The sequence below is a fragment of the Lissotriton helveticus genome, chromosome 7 (assembly GCF_964261635.1).
Source record: "Lissotriton helveticus chromosome 7, aLisHel1.1, whole genome shotgun sequence".
NCBI classification, from domain to species: domain Eukaryota; kingdom Metazoa; phylum Chordata; class Amphibia; order Caudata; family Salamandridae; genus Lissotriton; species Lissotriton helveticus.
Genome location: NC_136068.1, coordinates 67,198,840 through 67,214,687, shown reverse-complemented (window position 1 = coordinate 67,214,687; position 15,848 = coordinate 67,198,840). Strand labels below are relative to the sequence as shown.

The 15,848-nt window shown below is 45.1% G+C and overlaps 1 protein-coding gene across 1 annotated transcript in view; it reads right to left on the bottom strand.

Moving 5' to 3' along the window:
* The window catches only part of LOC144768928 (alpha-2-macroglobulin-like protein 1), a 451,046-nt gene that overhangs the window by 190,959 nt on the left and 244,239 nt on the right, over positions 1–15,848 (bottom strand). The gene's annotated exons all lie outside the window — the stretch shown is intronic.

The window sequence follows — 15,848 nt, the reverse complement described above, 5'->3', positions numbered from 1 at the left end:
AAGGTGTATCAAACATTTCTGTTAATGTTAATTTCTGTTAATCATGTCATTAAGTGGTGGGTTATGCACCTGACATGATTGTGACATCACTCCAAGATCCTAATAGAAGACTGGCATATCATTCTTGGAATGTGGAATTGACATTCCCTTTGGTATTTGTATTACTCACACCCTTTTCTCCAATAAATACAACATTCGTTCATACTTCCTGTATACACCCTAAAGCCCCCTACTCAAAAGTTGGTGTCGCCACAGATTCTCAACTAGTTGAAAAAAGCAGAATGTTTATTACAAATAATGTACAATATTACTTCACCACAGTTTCAAAAAATCAATTCATACATAAAAAAACACTTAATAAATATAGAGCTTTCACAAAATAGTCAAATTGTCTCACACGGGTCAAAAGACCCATATTGTCCAATTACAAAATCCGCCTGTATTTTATAACAGTACAAATATATATATATATATAATATAATGTCCAGTGGCGGGAGAACAAACATAAAAAAAGATTAAAAAAGAGAGACAATAAAAGGGACAGAACATATACGACAATACACTTATTTGTAATTCGTAAACTAATCCACGTGTGTAATCAAAAAGGGCATCTGATTAATGCAAACTTTTTCATCAATTATGCCAACATGCTCAATGGATTTAGTCTGTCCAGTGCATTGACGCATTTCGGTGGTATTGAACGAATAGCGACCACCTTTTTTTGACTAAATTTGTGTCCCTCTTTAGAACCATTGTCTGTACAACCGATTGGACTCTTTTATTTGTCCTATTCAGATGTAGCAAAATGTCCTTTATAGTCAGCCGGTTATAAGCCAGGCTTTATTGCTCCTTCCCCAATATAGACAGGACCAGTTTTGTATTTTAATGGGCAGTTAGTCCTTGTGGGTACACTTCAGCAGGGTAGGACTGGCCGTTGCGGGCACCGGGCAGTCCCCCGGTGCGCCACAAGGGTGGGGGCTGTTTTTGGGCCCCTGGGGGCCGTTTTTGTTACAGGGCCATTTTTGCAGTGGGGGCCGGCCGAGCACTTTGCCAGGGCCAGTTTTGGTTCCCAGTCCTGCCCTGCACTTCAGTGTCCTGGACCAAAGTTCAGCCCCTGATATCTCGTTCATAGAGACCGCGTTCCATCAGCCTTTGAGGAACAGAATTTTCACAACTTCTTTGATTTATTTATTTATTTATTTGTGGCATTTATAGAGCGCGCTGTTACCCATGGGTGTCCTGGCGCTATGTGAAATCTCTCCGGAGGGACCGAGCCAGGCAGATACCTGGTCCACTATTCTAAAAACAACCAGGTTTTTAAGTTCTTTCAAAAGATGAAAAGTTTTGAAATAGCTCTGAGCTGAAGGGGAAACTTGTTCCATGCTTTGGCTGCATTTGCCATAAAGCTTTTACCACCCCAGGTGGCCTTTCTGACAAATGGGACATGCACCAATTTGGCATCTGATGATCGTAATAATCTGCTTGGCGTGTACCAATAGAGGCGTTCTTTTAGATAGGCCGACCCTGCTCCGTAGAGGGCCTTGTGTACTAAACACATCGCCTTGAACATGGTGCGCTTCCTGAGTGGCAGCCAGTGTAATTTTCGTATCTCATCCGCTATTGGCGCATATTTAGGAATGCCCAACAGCAGTCTGGCAGCTGCATTCTGTAAAAGTTGTAGCTTCTGCATTGAACCTTCCTGAATGGTAAAATACAGACTGTTACAGTAATCCAGCCTCGACATGGTGAGAGCTGTAATCACTGTTTTGCGACAAACGGACGGTAGCTGAGGCGTCTGTATGGCTTGTTTGTAGTTTGGTGTCCTTATGGCTTGCCTTCACATTTTGTAGTCCTGGAAACTACAGCGCGCCGTGGCCCTAGAACAGGAAGCATAAGTCTGACTGCATGATCTGCAGGCACCAGACTTCAAACAACCCCTCTGCTCTAAAACATAGATGCAAACATTTTCCCAGCAGTCTGTGGTAAGCCTGAGGGCCACATAGATATGTGCAAAATGAGAATGGGGCTTTGTGGGTGGTTAGATGGTGGAAGATACTTTATTTGTTTATTTTCCTTTACCTCACTTAACTTGTAATTAAAAGTGTCCCCATTTATTTAACGGTTTTCTGAATGTTAGTGCTCTCTGAAGTAAATAGCAGCCTACTGCTGCTGTTAACCTGGGGGCATGTATAATAACAATGGGGTTACCTGTGTCCCTCAGAACCTGGAGGGCCGATTCACAGAACTAACTTAAGACAAAATTCTAAACTTACTACCATTTTGGTATTCACAGAAGGCACTTACTCATTTCGGTATTCACAGAAGTTAGGACTCCTAACTTTAGGACTCCTAAATGCCTTCTGTGAATACCAAAAGTCTTAAAGTTAGGATTTTTCTCAGTTTAGGAGTAGTAAAGTAAGGCTCCTAACTTTGGGACTCCTAAACTGAGAAAAATCCTAACTTTAAGACTTTCTTAAGACCCGCCATTGGCGCTTTTTTAGTCACGCTTACGTCAGGGTTGAAACGTCGATGTTCCATATCGGTACAGTCTCACCGGGTCCTCTGGGTCTAAACTGCAAAACAATTTCGCACCCTACCAGAGACACTTATCTGACCGATATACTGGCTGCATCAAAGATTTACTCCATTGTATAATTTGTAAATAGAATATATGTCCTGCTTTCACCAATGTATATATGACAGTCACTTGAGCACTTTTTTCACTTTATTTATTGTCACCTTTTTTTATACTGAAATGATGACAGCCGCATGAAAAATTTGATTCTGAGAAAGAGTAAATTCTTACGACTGCATATATTTTTGGCCTCATGTGTTGCAGCTCACTCTCATGTGCAAAAGTTGAATCTACCTTCAAATTCTGTTTATGATTTATTCTGGAGTGTATAAGCAATTGTTCTTACCCGACGGAACGAGTGAAGCTTTTTTGTTAACCTGGGGGCTGGATGTGACAGTTAGGAGGGCCGCAGGCGGCCCCCGGGCCGTACTTTGAGTGTCAGTGCTCTAAACCATAGAATCAGAAAAGGGGGTGGTGATGAACAGAGTGCCTGAATTAAGCAGACCACTCTTACCCAGTCCAAAGATCAGGGCTTGATCCATCACCGTTTTTTAGCTCACTGCACCATCCCAGCTCAGAACTTGGCTATATGCAAATTAGTCTGTTCCTGTCCCAGTGCATGATGGGAACAGGGCAAACCAAACTACCAAGCCAATTCTTGTACTGGGAAGGAAACAAGCTTCCGGGGACCGGTTTCTGCCATTTCAGGCGTCTTCGGCCCGGCTTGCTTGAATCCTGATGGTGCAATGAGCAAGGGACTCACATCTGAGTATACCCTTCCACGCTTATGGTGGACAAAATGATTCAGAAAAGGGGGTGGTGATGAACAGAGTGCCTGAATTAAGCAGACCACTCTTACCCAGTCCAAAGATCAGGGCTTGATCCATCACCGTTTTTTAGCTCACTGCACCATCCCAGCTCAGAACTTGGCTATATGCAAATTAGTCTGTTCCTGTCCCAGTGCATGATGGGAACAGGGCAAACCAAACTACCAAGCCAATTCTTGTACTGGGAAGGAAACAAGCTTCCGGGGACCGGTTTCTGCCATTTCAGGCGTCTTCGGCCCGGCTTGCTTGAATCCTGATGGTGCAATGAGCAAGGGACTCACATCTGAGTATACCCTTCCACGCTTATGGTGGACAAAATGATTCAGAAAAGGGGGTGGTGATGAACAGAGTGCCTGAATTAAGCAGACCACTCTTACCCAGTCCAAAGATCAGGGCTTGATCCATCACCGTTTTTTAGCTCACTGCACCATCCCAGCTCAGAACTTGGCTATATGCAAATTAGTCTGTTCCTGTCCCAGTGCATGATGGGAACAGGGCAAACCAAACTACCAAGCCAATTCTTGTACTGGGAAGGAAACAAGCTTCCGGGGACCGGTTTCTGCCATTTCAGGCGTCTTCGGCCCGGCTTGCTTGAATCCTGATGGTGCAATGAGCAAGGGACTCACATCTGAGTATACCCTTCCACGCTTATGGTGGACAAAATGATTCAGAAAAGGGGGTGGTGATGAACAGAGTGCCTGAATTAAGCAGACCACTCTTACCCAGTCCAAAGATCAGGGCTTGATCCATCACCGTTTTTTAGCTCACTGCACCATCCCAGCTCAGAACTTGGCTATATGCAAATTAGTCTGTTCCTGTCCCAGTGCATGATGGGAACAGGGCAAACCAAACTACCAAGCCAATTCTTGTACTGGGAAGGAAACAAGCTTCCGGGGACCGGTTTCTGCCATTTCAGGCGTCTTCGGCCCGGCTTGCTTGAATCCTGATGGTGCAATGAGCAAGGGACTCACATCTGAGTATACCCTTCCACGCTTATGGTGGACAAAATGATTCAGAAAAGGGGGTGGTGATGAACAGAGTGCCTGAATTAAGCAGACCACTCTTACCCAGTCCAAAGATCAGGGCTTGATCCATCACCGTTTTTTAGCTCACTGCACCATCCCAGCTCAGAACTTGGCTATATGCAAATTAGTCTGTTCCTGTCCCAGTGCATGATGGGAACAGGGCAAACCAAACTACCAAGCCAATTCTTGTACTGGGAAGGAAACAAGCTTCCGGGGACCGGTTTCTGCCATTTCAGGCGTCTTCGGCCCGGCTTGCTTGAATCCTGATGGTGCAATGAGCAAGGGACTCACATCTGAGTATACCCTTCCACGCTTATGGTGGACAAAATGATTCAGAAAAGGGGGTGGTGATGAACAGAGTGCCTGAATTAAGCAGACCACTCTTACCCAGTCCAAAGATCAGGGCTTGATCCATCACCGTTTTTTAGCTCACTGCACCATCCCAGCTCAGAACTTGGCTATATGCAAATTAGTCTGTTCCTGTCCCAGTGCATGATGGGAACAGGGCAAACCAAACTACCAAGCCAATTCTTGTACTGGGAAGGAAACAAGCTTCCGGGGACCGGTTTCTGCCATTTCAGGCGTCTTCGGCCCGGCTTGCTTGAATCCTGATGGTGCAATGAGCAAGGGACTCACATCTGAGTATACCCTTCCACGCTTATGGTGGACAAAATGATTCAGAAAAGGGGGTGGTGATGAACAGAGTGCCTGAATTAAGCAGACCACTCTTACCCAGTCCAAAGATCAGGGCTTGATCCATCACCGTTTTTTAGCTCACTGCACCATCCCAGCTCAGAACTTGGCTATATGCAAATTAGTCTGTTCCTGTCCCAGTGCATGATGGGAACAGGGCAAACCAAACTACCAAGCCAATTCTTGTACTGGGAAGGAAACAAGCTTCCGGGGACCGGTTTCTGCCATTTCAGGCGTCTTCGGCCCGGCTTGCTTGAATCCTGATGGTCCAATGAGCAAGGGACTCACATCTGAGTATACCCTTCCACGCTTATGGTGGACAAAATGATTCAGAAAAGGGGGTGGTGATGAACAGAGTGCCTGAATTAAGCAGACCACTCTTACCCAGTCCAAAGATCAGGGCTTGATCCATCACCGTTTTTTAGCTCACTGCACCATCCCAGCTCAGAACTTGGCTATATGCAAATTAGTCTGTTCCTGTCCCAGTGCATGATGGGAACAGGGCAAACCAAACTACCAAGCCAATTCTTGTACTGGGAAGGAAACAAGCTTCCGGGGACCGGTTTCTGCCATTTCAGGCGTCTTCGGCCCGGCTTGCTTGAATCCTGATGGTGCAATGAGCAAGGGACTCACATCTGAGTATACCCTTCTGTGGAAAAGTAAATTTTGCCATGTTCTGTGTCCCTACGTGTCATCCATCATATGTTATGTGTGCATGACCAATATGCATATGTTATTCCCCATGTCCGATTAATGACGCAATTACAGTTGTGTCCACCTCTAGTATGCTAGTTTCCAGTCCTCGTGAATACTACGAATATCAGGCCTATGTAAAGCTATGTTGCCACGTTTCTCAGTGTGCACGTTATTTCATTATAAAGTCCCCGTTTCCAGGCCTCAACAGGGCCCGGACATCAGATTCAGCTCCTGTCTCCTGAAGCCTCGCTGAGGAGCGATCCAGCCCCCACCTGTATCCTCGACCTTTCACTTACTTCCTGCCTCGCAGTGCCCGGTGCAGCTTGGCTCTGCCTCTGAGTCTGCCAAGACTATGTTATGATTCCAGCTATCAGTTTAGTCCTCCTTCTCTGCATTCCTAAGCTACTGAACTGCATCAATAGTTTCCGTCATTGTCTAGCCTATGCGGCTCCATGTTAAGAGAAATACTGTATTTAATGGTCATTTAATATTCTTCATCACGCACTACATGTAGAATAAATGCATGCTCTAGTCTTAGAGTCAATTAGCTTTTCCCCTCATGACTTCTAGTTTATATCAACATGTTCCCTAAACATCAGATACTAGATAGGGTTTAGGTACATGTCGCTCCGACCCTCCAGACTTTAGTCTCTGCTCCTAGCACAGAGTTCATAGCCCCCAGCTTCTCCTCGTAACACGTCATTGCCAGTTTGCGCGCACCATCAGGTTAGAGGTCCCGGCTCCTTAGGTAGCCCCCTCCTATGTTTCCGCCCATTCATGACATATTCTGTTACGTTTGCATCACATGTCTGAGTTACACCTTCTTTTTACTCTTATCTTTCGCGACTGCTACGCGTCACGCCTTCTGCTCCACCCACTGTTACGCCTACTGCAATGTAATGCTATGTGTTTGCGTTATGTATATATGCTGATGTACTGTTATTAAAAAAGAGCCTTTAGCCTTATCCCTATTCCTGATTCTGCCCCAGGCAAGCGCTTGCCATCCTATTCCTGTGCAGGTTGTCCTGTTCCTGTCCTTATCCTGTATTAAACCTGCATAACTCCTACTACCTCGAATCTTGACTCTTATTTTATTGAGCTATCTGTTATTCATTTATGTATTCAAAAATAGGGTATTATTTATTTATTTACCACATAATGGCGCCCGAACAGGGACTTGCCCTTTCCCCACGCGTCGGTGAAGCCACGCCGACCCCTGACCCTCTGCAGTCGTGACGGAACTCTTCTGCGCACCGGCAGATATTTCTGCTTCAAGTATCCCTCAGGCCCACGGAGGAGACGGAGGAGGCGGTCCAGCATCCAAACGAGACGGTGGAGGAACGCGGCGAGTCCCGACCAGAGCCCAAGCCAAGAGTCCAAGGTCCGAGGTATCCGGAGGTCCACCCGTAACTGAAGTCCGAAGTTCGTCGTCCGTCGTCATAGTAGTCCAGTCCGATCCGAGGCCTTCCGTTCTTGCTGCCCGGTGAGTACCATTACTGGGGTAGTATCTAGACAGGGTCAATCTAAATTGACTCTGGTCCGTGGGTTGGTGGTACCCAGGCCCACGAACGAAGTGTTCACCTAGGTGGATACGGGTCTTGATGCGTCACTTTATGGGACCGGTATGTTCCGTACTGTTTCAGCAGTGCATCCAGTAACTCTAGTCTGTTCCGTTCTCGAGAAATTCTTGTGTTTCTGTTCTCAGTATTCCAGGTAATATTCTGTCCGAACTGTTATGTTATGATGTTGTTCACTGTATTTCCAATGTCGTGGTATGCCTGAATTGTTCTCCAAATTGTTATTGTTCCTCGTCTATTGTATTGTGTTCCGATTCAAGTTTACAATGTCTCTCTTTTCGAGATTACGTCAGCTAAAAACTAGAAAGGGTTTGTTAGAAGAAGCAGTTCCTGTTCCGCCTAGGGACAGTCCAGGTCATTTTATGTATCAGAAGCATGGCATAAGCGCCATATTATATCTAGATTTATGGGTAGAGTATACCAAACAGTTAGAAGAAAAGTATAGATGGCCCGTATCGGGTACATGGGATGCCGAGTGCATCATGCGAGTAGAAGAAGCATTATGGAAAAAGAAAGCCAGACAGTCACAGAAAGATGCCATCGAGTTATGGCGTAAAGAAGCCCATAAAAGAACCGAAAAAGAAATCAGAAAGTCAGAATTAAGTAGAGAATCCTTAGAACGAGCACAAGAAAAAGAATTAATCGAGATAGGTGAACAAGTCAAAGCCGAACAGTCAGACAGACAGAGGAATGCCCTCATTAAGGGTATGTACCCTCTTCTTGCCGAGGGCTTGCCAAAAGCGACCCCAGAGGCATCCAGTAATTTCCCGCCACCATTAGTTCCGACCAAGCTACGTCACAAACAGACCGCAGCTGATATTTTTATTTCATCCTATTTGGACGACACAGTCCCAGAATATGCAAATCCTGTTCGCGCTCCGCCCGTCCCTGTAAATCAGGCACTTCCCGCTCCTCCAGACACCGGAGTACCTGTTACGGTACCCCCGGTCCAGCCCGTCATACAAGTCCAGCCTACATTTCCATTTCCAACTCTGCCAGGACGAAGAGCCTCAGTAGACGACTCTAGTTTAGGGGCCGCAGGAGGAGGTCCTCCTCAAACCCCGCCGCCACGTAATCGTTTAACGACAGCCGAATTACATGCACAAGCGTCACAGCGTACGCCCAGACATCAGACTGTAGCAGAAATAAGAAAATCCCTTGCCGAATGCTGCTATGATCCAGTCCCAGGCGAGGATAATATGGTTCTATATTCATTCCGCGTAAGAAAGGTAGCCGAATATCTAGTCACCTTACCGAATATGAAAGAAGATCTAGACAGAATATATCGTTTCATCCGTACAGGGGATGATCCAGAAAGTATTAGCGAGGCCATGTCTCAAAGGAAAGCCGAGATCCAGCTCATGATATTAAAGTTTCTGATCAATTGTCTAATAAGAGAACAAGATTACCCGTCTAAAGATCAAGCTGAAATGAGAACCCTGACAAGGTGGAGTGATAATATAGCCGAGGGTAAGCACAAGACCGTCGGTGCTATGGAGAGTATGTACAAGAAAATCCGTAGAGAAATAATAAAGTTACACGAACAGCGTAAAGCAGCACAAGTAAGCGAGAAAGAAAGTAACTCTGATACTGAAGAGGTAGAAGACGAGAATCCCGACAGAATAGCGTATGTAGGAAAACCCAGATTTCCAGATCGCCATTTACGCCTAGAACACAAGTCTATTTTCCATCATCCAGCACCAGAACAAGGTTCACTAGAACAAGTGTTTCAAGCTACAGATCACATTCTGAAATCACGAATCGGTTACAGTGAGTTAAGTACTATGCATGAACAAGAATTAGCCCGATCAGCAGTCCGATGGATTACTGATTCTACCACTTTTCCAGACGAAATAGTGGCACAAATGTTTCTGAAAATGCCCCCAGCCGAGCAACGACTGGTGGGTATGTATATGATCCAGCACCTCATTACTCTGTATGAGGGTCAACACTCTGATCCAGGCCCGTTACACGATATCCTGAACGAGTTACTCCAGTATAGATGGAGAGGTCTAGGTACCGATTTAATTAGTGTCATTCTAGAACAGCGCCACAAATATAGAACGTTTCTGAACCCGCATTTTGTTCATGTCTCACCCCCAGAAAGTAAACCCTTTTACATAGACAGACAGAATCCGTTACGAGAAGTCCACCCAGTTAGAGGAACGGGTGGAGAAATGCAACGAGTGTTTGTATACACTCCGATCACAAAGATGGAACTCCTCGAGATGAAGAAATTAATTCCCTGTCATGACAAAGATCCAGCAGGGTTCCATAGAGAATTAAAAGACATGCTCCGTATGGGAGAATACACGTATCCAGATATAATTAAAATGTTAAAAGTTCTGCTGCCCGCAGGGGTGTATGAAAAGCTCAAGGAAAAAGAATGGGAGGTGGGAGAGAAAAAGATCGATTGGGCAGTTCTAGAAGCTGAAGATAAGATACGAGTACCAGGTACCGGTCTTGGAGATAAATGTAAAGAATTACCGGAATTATTGATTCAAGTTTTACCCAGATTATTGACAACTAGAAAAGAAGACTGGGATGCAATCTCAGCCTGTAAACAGAAACAAGACGAAGATATTAGTGATTTTTATTCTAGATTTGAAAAATGTTTCAGCATCAACAGTGGCCTCAAGACAAGTAGTGAGTCATACCCTCACCTTTTTGTTACTAAATTAGTCGAGAATTCAAGTCCGTCAATTAAAAATCGAGTTTTGAAAGTCGAAAGTACCTGGCAAGCTAATACCCCGTCCCAGATGTTGCAAATGCTCCAATACCACCAGAATAGGATTAGAGAAGAGCAAGAACACGAGAGAAAACGTATGAAAGACACGAAAATGAAAGTACTAGTTGCACAATCTGTTCCTCAAGACAGTCAGAAGAGGGGTCCAAATCAAGCCAGTCATCCTGCAGCTCCCGTTAAAGGGAACTGCAATTATTGTAAACAACCAGGTCATTTTATAAACGAGTGTGCAGTTCTGAAACACAACATAGCTACTGGTAAGACTAAAGAAAGACCACGTCCGCCTAGACAAGAACAAGTTTCACAGACTCCTCAGTCACAGAATGCACCACAGACAGTTACAGTACCGCAGCCTATTGCTGCAACACAGCATGTTACATCGCAGATGTACCAGTATGCACAGTCTGAGTATCCAGAGTACCAGCCATATTCATGAAACAGCCTAGAGAGGGAGGTAGGCTTGCCTCTCATCGAGATACCTGTAGATCAAGAAGGTCCCTATGTTCACAGTCAAGTATTAGGGAAAGACAGAAAGTTTTTGATTGATACAGGGGCAAGTAGGACCACAATTAGTCATGCCGAAGTTCCAGGGGCTCCGCTCTCAGGCTCAAGAAATGTTTCCCTTGGATTTTCAGGAAAGCCTATCGTTAATGAGATTTCAAAGCCAGTCACTCTAGAAGTAGGTCCATTGTCCCGCACTACTGATCTGTTACTTACTAAGTCATGCCCAGAAAATCTATTAGGCATTAAAACACTGAAAGAGTTAGGTGCAGTTATATGTTGTTCCCCAGAGGGAATACGTCTGTTCCTACGTGACTTTAAGGGTCACTATGTATTACGAGATTTTGATTCAAGACTGTCTAAAGTTCCGCAGCATTTATGGGCGCAAGGTCCAACTGATGTAGGTTACATGCAAATCACACCCCATCGTGTGACTCTCAAACCAGGTGTAGTGTTACCACGAATCAGACAGTACAGATTGCCACCCGAGGCTGTAGCAGCCTTATCCAAAATTATAGACGAGCTCATGGCTCAAGGAGTAGTTGTAGAAACTGACTCCAACGTATGTAACTCTCCGATCATTCCAGTCATGAAACGTACTGATCCAAATGCACCCCCAGTATATCGATTAGTGATTGATTTACGAGAACTTAACAAATGTATTATTCCTCAGTACCCAGTTGTCCCAGATATCTCTTCCCTATTGACAGCCATTGATTCCGAAGCCACGTTCTTCACTGTCATAGACCTCAAGAACGCATTTTTTAGTGTTCCCATCCATCCAGACAGCCAGTTTCTTTTCGGATTTTGTTTAAATGGAAGGAGCTATATGTTCACACGCGCTCCTCAAGGTTTCACAGAAAGCCCTAGTATTTACAGTCAAGCACTTAAGAGACAACTAGACAACATTCACATGCCAACTGACACTGCCCTGCTCCAGTATGTCGATGATCTACTGATCACAGCCCGTTCTGAACGTGACTGCGAGCGAGCGTCACTGACGGTTCTGTATTTCCTAGCCGAGATGGGGCACAAGGTGTCCCCTTCGAAGCTTCAATTCTGTGTCCAGCAAGTGGTCTACTTAGGACACTTACTGTCCAAGAGGGGTAGGCAGTTGACACCAGACCGTATCCAGTTGATAGCGAGTCTTCCTCAGCCCAGGACCCAGAAGGAGGTACGTGCCTTTATCGGCCTTACTTCTTATTGCCGACAATGGATTCCTCAGTATGCATTTCTAGCCAAGCCACTGATACAGTTAACGACACAGGAGGCAGCCGTATCGACTGTCCTCCCTTGGACATCTGAACATACACTTAGTTTCAACGAGTTAAAGAAAGCTTTATGTCAAGCTCCAGTTCTAGCGACACCGAACTACAGTAAGCCTTTTACACTTTTCGTTACTGAACGTGAAGGTACAGCATTATCTGTTCTCACACAAGACCAAGCAGGACAATACAAGCCCTGTGCTTATTTTTCTAGCACACTAGATCCAGTCACCCAGGCTCTGCCTGTGTGCCTCAAGTCAGTTGCAGCCACAGCCCTAGCTATCAGACAAAGTGATTCCATAGTTTTAGGACACTCCTTGACAGTACAAGTCCCACACTCCGTGGAAGTTCTTTTAAATCGAACACAAACACAGCACTTGACAATTGCACGTTTAACAGGTTATGAATTGACACTGTTCCAGCCACACATAGATATTAGACGCTGCAACATCCTGAATCCTGCTACACTGTTACCATCAGTTAGTTCAAATCCTGCCGCACACGACTGTGTGGAAGTAGTCAACATTACGACAAAGCCAAGACAAGACCTGACAGACATTCCGTTACCAGATCCTGACCTGACACTTTATGTGGATGGTTCATGTATGAGAACTAGTACAGGAGAACTAGTCGCCGCGTATGCAGTGACTACTGACACCGAAGTTATTGAGACACACCGCATTGATACCCTGTCCGCTCAAGCAGCAGAGCTAGTTGCTCTGACACAAGCCTGTATACACGCCAAGAACCTGAAAGTTAATGTTTACACAGATTCACGTTACGCATTTGGAGTTGTACACGACTTTGGAGTGCTCTGGCAGGAGAGAGGTTTCATGACTTCTCATGGAACCAAGATTCAGCATGGTTTCCTTATCCAAGCTCTGTTAGATGCAATACATTTACCGACATCTATCGCTATCATGAAATGCAAAGCACATACGAAAGTCACTGACATTATTTCTCAAGGTAATGATCTAGCAGATCGCACAGCCAAGCTTACAGCACAGACTCTAGACAGTCCAGTTAACATGACACACACTCCAGATCTGACTACATGTATGACAGTTAAGGACCCTACTCAAGATGTCATAGATATCCAGTTACATGCTACTCCCGATGAAACCAAGAAATGGTCTGAACAAGGAGGGGTCCAGACAGATCAAGGATGGTTAACAAAGGGTAGAGCCACATGGTTTCTCCCCGACTCTATGGTTCAAGTCATCATTAATACCGCACATAGTCCAGCACATTTAGGAGAAAAAGCTATGTTAGATAGTATCCAGAACATTTGGTTTAACAAGCATTTACGAGCTGCAGCCAAGCAGAAAGTCCGTACCTGTATGATATGTTGTCAGTTTAATCCAGGTAAAAGTGTCCCGGTGGAACAAGGTGGATTCCAGCCCCCTGACCACCCTTTTGAAGTCCTCCAGATGGATTATATTCAGATGGAGCGATGTCGAGGTTTCAAGTATGTCCTTGTAGTTGTATGCGCTTTGTCCAGGTGGACAGAAGCATATCCAGTCCCAGATTACACAGCCGCGACCACTGCCAAGCAGTTGGTTCGTGAGTTCTTCCCTCGTTATGGACTCCCTAGAGTCGTATATTCTGACAACGGCCAGCCATTCTCATCTGAACTCATGAAGCACGTCTCCCTGTTATTAGGGTACCAGTGGAAGTTTCATTGTGTACGCCATCCTGAAGCAGCCGGTCTCGTAGAGAGACATAATCAGACTCTGAAAATCCGAATCGCCAAAGTATGCAAAGAGAAAGGTGTGGACTGGCTAGTAGCTCTGCCAGTCGCTTTATTTTATATGCGCATGGTCGCACATTCCAGATCAGGTCTGTCCCCGTACGAGGTCGTTTTCGGCCGCCCCCCTAACATGTGGGGTACTCCTAGACCCCGAAGTATTACCGATGTTTCAAGTAATATGTTGACAGATTACCTAGCTTCCTTGATGTCTGCCCTCAACTCATGTCGTTCACAGGTTGCCGCTGCATTTCCAGACAATACCGAGGTGGCACCGCATGAAATCGTTCCAGGATCCATGGTGCTCGTCCGGAACTTTGACAGATCAAGTCCGCTGGAGCCACGTTGGAAGGAGCCCCGTCAGGTCCTCCTCACCACCCGTACAGCTGTGAAATTGGAAGGACGCCGCGGCTGGGTGCACCTTTCGCACGTCAAGAAATTCTACGGATTAAAGCCGGTCTCTAAAAACATTTCCCAGGATATCAAGACTTGTCAAAACATTGTTCCTAAGGACTGTCCCGCAAATGACATTGATACAACCCCTCCCTTGGTAGAGAAAACTCCGCAGCAGGAGTATAAGCAAAAGCTAAGGTCTAGTAAAATAAGTCAGTCAGTTTGATTGTATAAGTCCTCCCCTAGGTGAAACGGTTAGACTGTTTCTGACATGTATAAAATAGACCCCCATAGTGAGAGAGTTAGTCAAAACTCAATTCGATGTATCATTTTTCTAAGTTTCATATTATTTCTCAGCCTTTTGATTTCCTGCACCAGTTACGCATTTTTTCTGTGTTTTCCAGTTTCACATGTAAATAAGCCTTCTAATGTTACAGTAGAGCACACGTTTAGTGATCTGCCTCCTCACGAATATTCATACCGCCTCGCTATGCGTAACAATACATTTATCCGCATGTTACATTATTCACACCAGACCAGCAATGCCACTAATTGTTGGGTGTGTGGTCGACTCCCCCCTTTCCAGACGTCAAAGGGAGTTCTGCCACTCTTTCCTTATCCTTTTTCACATAATGGTTCGTGTGGAGCATGGTCCACGTTAACGTCATCCTCAACAGATATGTCTTTTCTTAACAGCACATGTTCCCCAGACAAGCAAGGTCTCCCCCACAGAACAGGTTTAGATCTAGAAAATGAAGTGTATAATTTAGGTAACTATTCTTCGAATTTCATGGTCCTGAATGTTCAGTCTGATACTACTCCAGACTCACCTGCTATTTCAGTACTACCAGTCAAAGGCGAATTATGTGTTCATAATTATGGTTCCGTACATGTAGGACATAGTGATTGTACTACTATTATCAAGTATAGTGACAGTAGGAAATCTATTTTTAAAGCTTCACGTCATTCTTATTTTGTTTGTGGTCAAACTGCATATGTTCGTCTGCCCCTCGATTGGGAGGGAACCTGTTACATTGCCTTCCTACTGCCACCTGTTTTCCTAGCCCCACCTGACTACCATAGGAATTCCTTCCTAGTACATACTAGACACAAGAGAAACCTCCCGATTGTCGATTATACTGAAACTGCTGCAGAGCAATTCATTGATATTGATAAAGGTGTGTTCCCTTATTTAGGTACAGTTGTAAATAGTAAGCTAATCCGTAGGTTAACAAGAACCCTTGAAGCAGTAGTAGATGAGACTGCCTCCGCTCTAGGTAACTTAACCGAAGAGCAATCCTTTATGAGAATTGTTGTGCTCCAGAATCGTCTCGTCCTTGACGTCATACTGGCCGATAGTGGCGGGGCCTGTAGAGTCATCGGATCCAGTTGTTGCATTTTCATTCCAAATAACGCGCTGTCTGTTTATTCAGCTATAACCAGACTCCATAAAATTGCCCATCTGTTACACCAAGATCCAGGCACCTGGACATGGTCCGGTTGGTTCTGGAATATAATTTCCGCCTGGGGATGGAAAGTCCTGTCCTTTCTAGGTATCGCAGTAGCGATCATATTCAGCTGCTGCCTCTGTATACAATGTGGCCCTGCGATTTGCGGCATGTGTGCTACCTCTTGTATTCCTAGTCCCAAGCCCCGTTCTAAATCCCGTTCCAAGACAATTCGAGATGAACAAATGGTACTGTATGAAATGATAGATGGTATCATGAATATTGATGTTTCCTGATGGAAACGTAGTGACAAGGAGGGAATGTGGAAAAGTAAATTTTGCCATGTTCTGTGTCC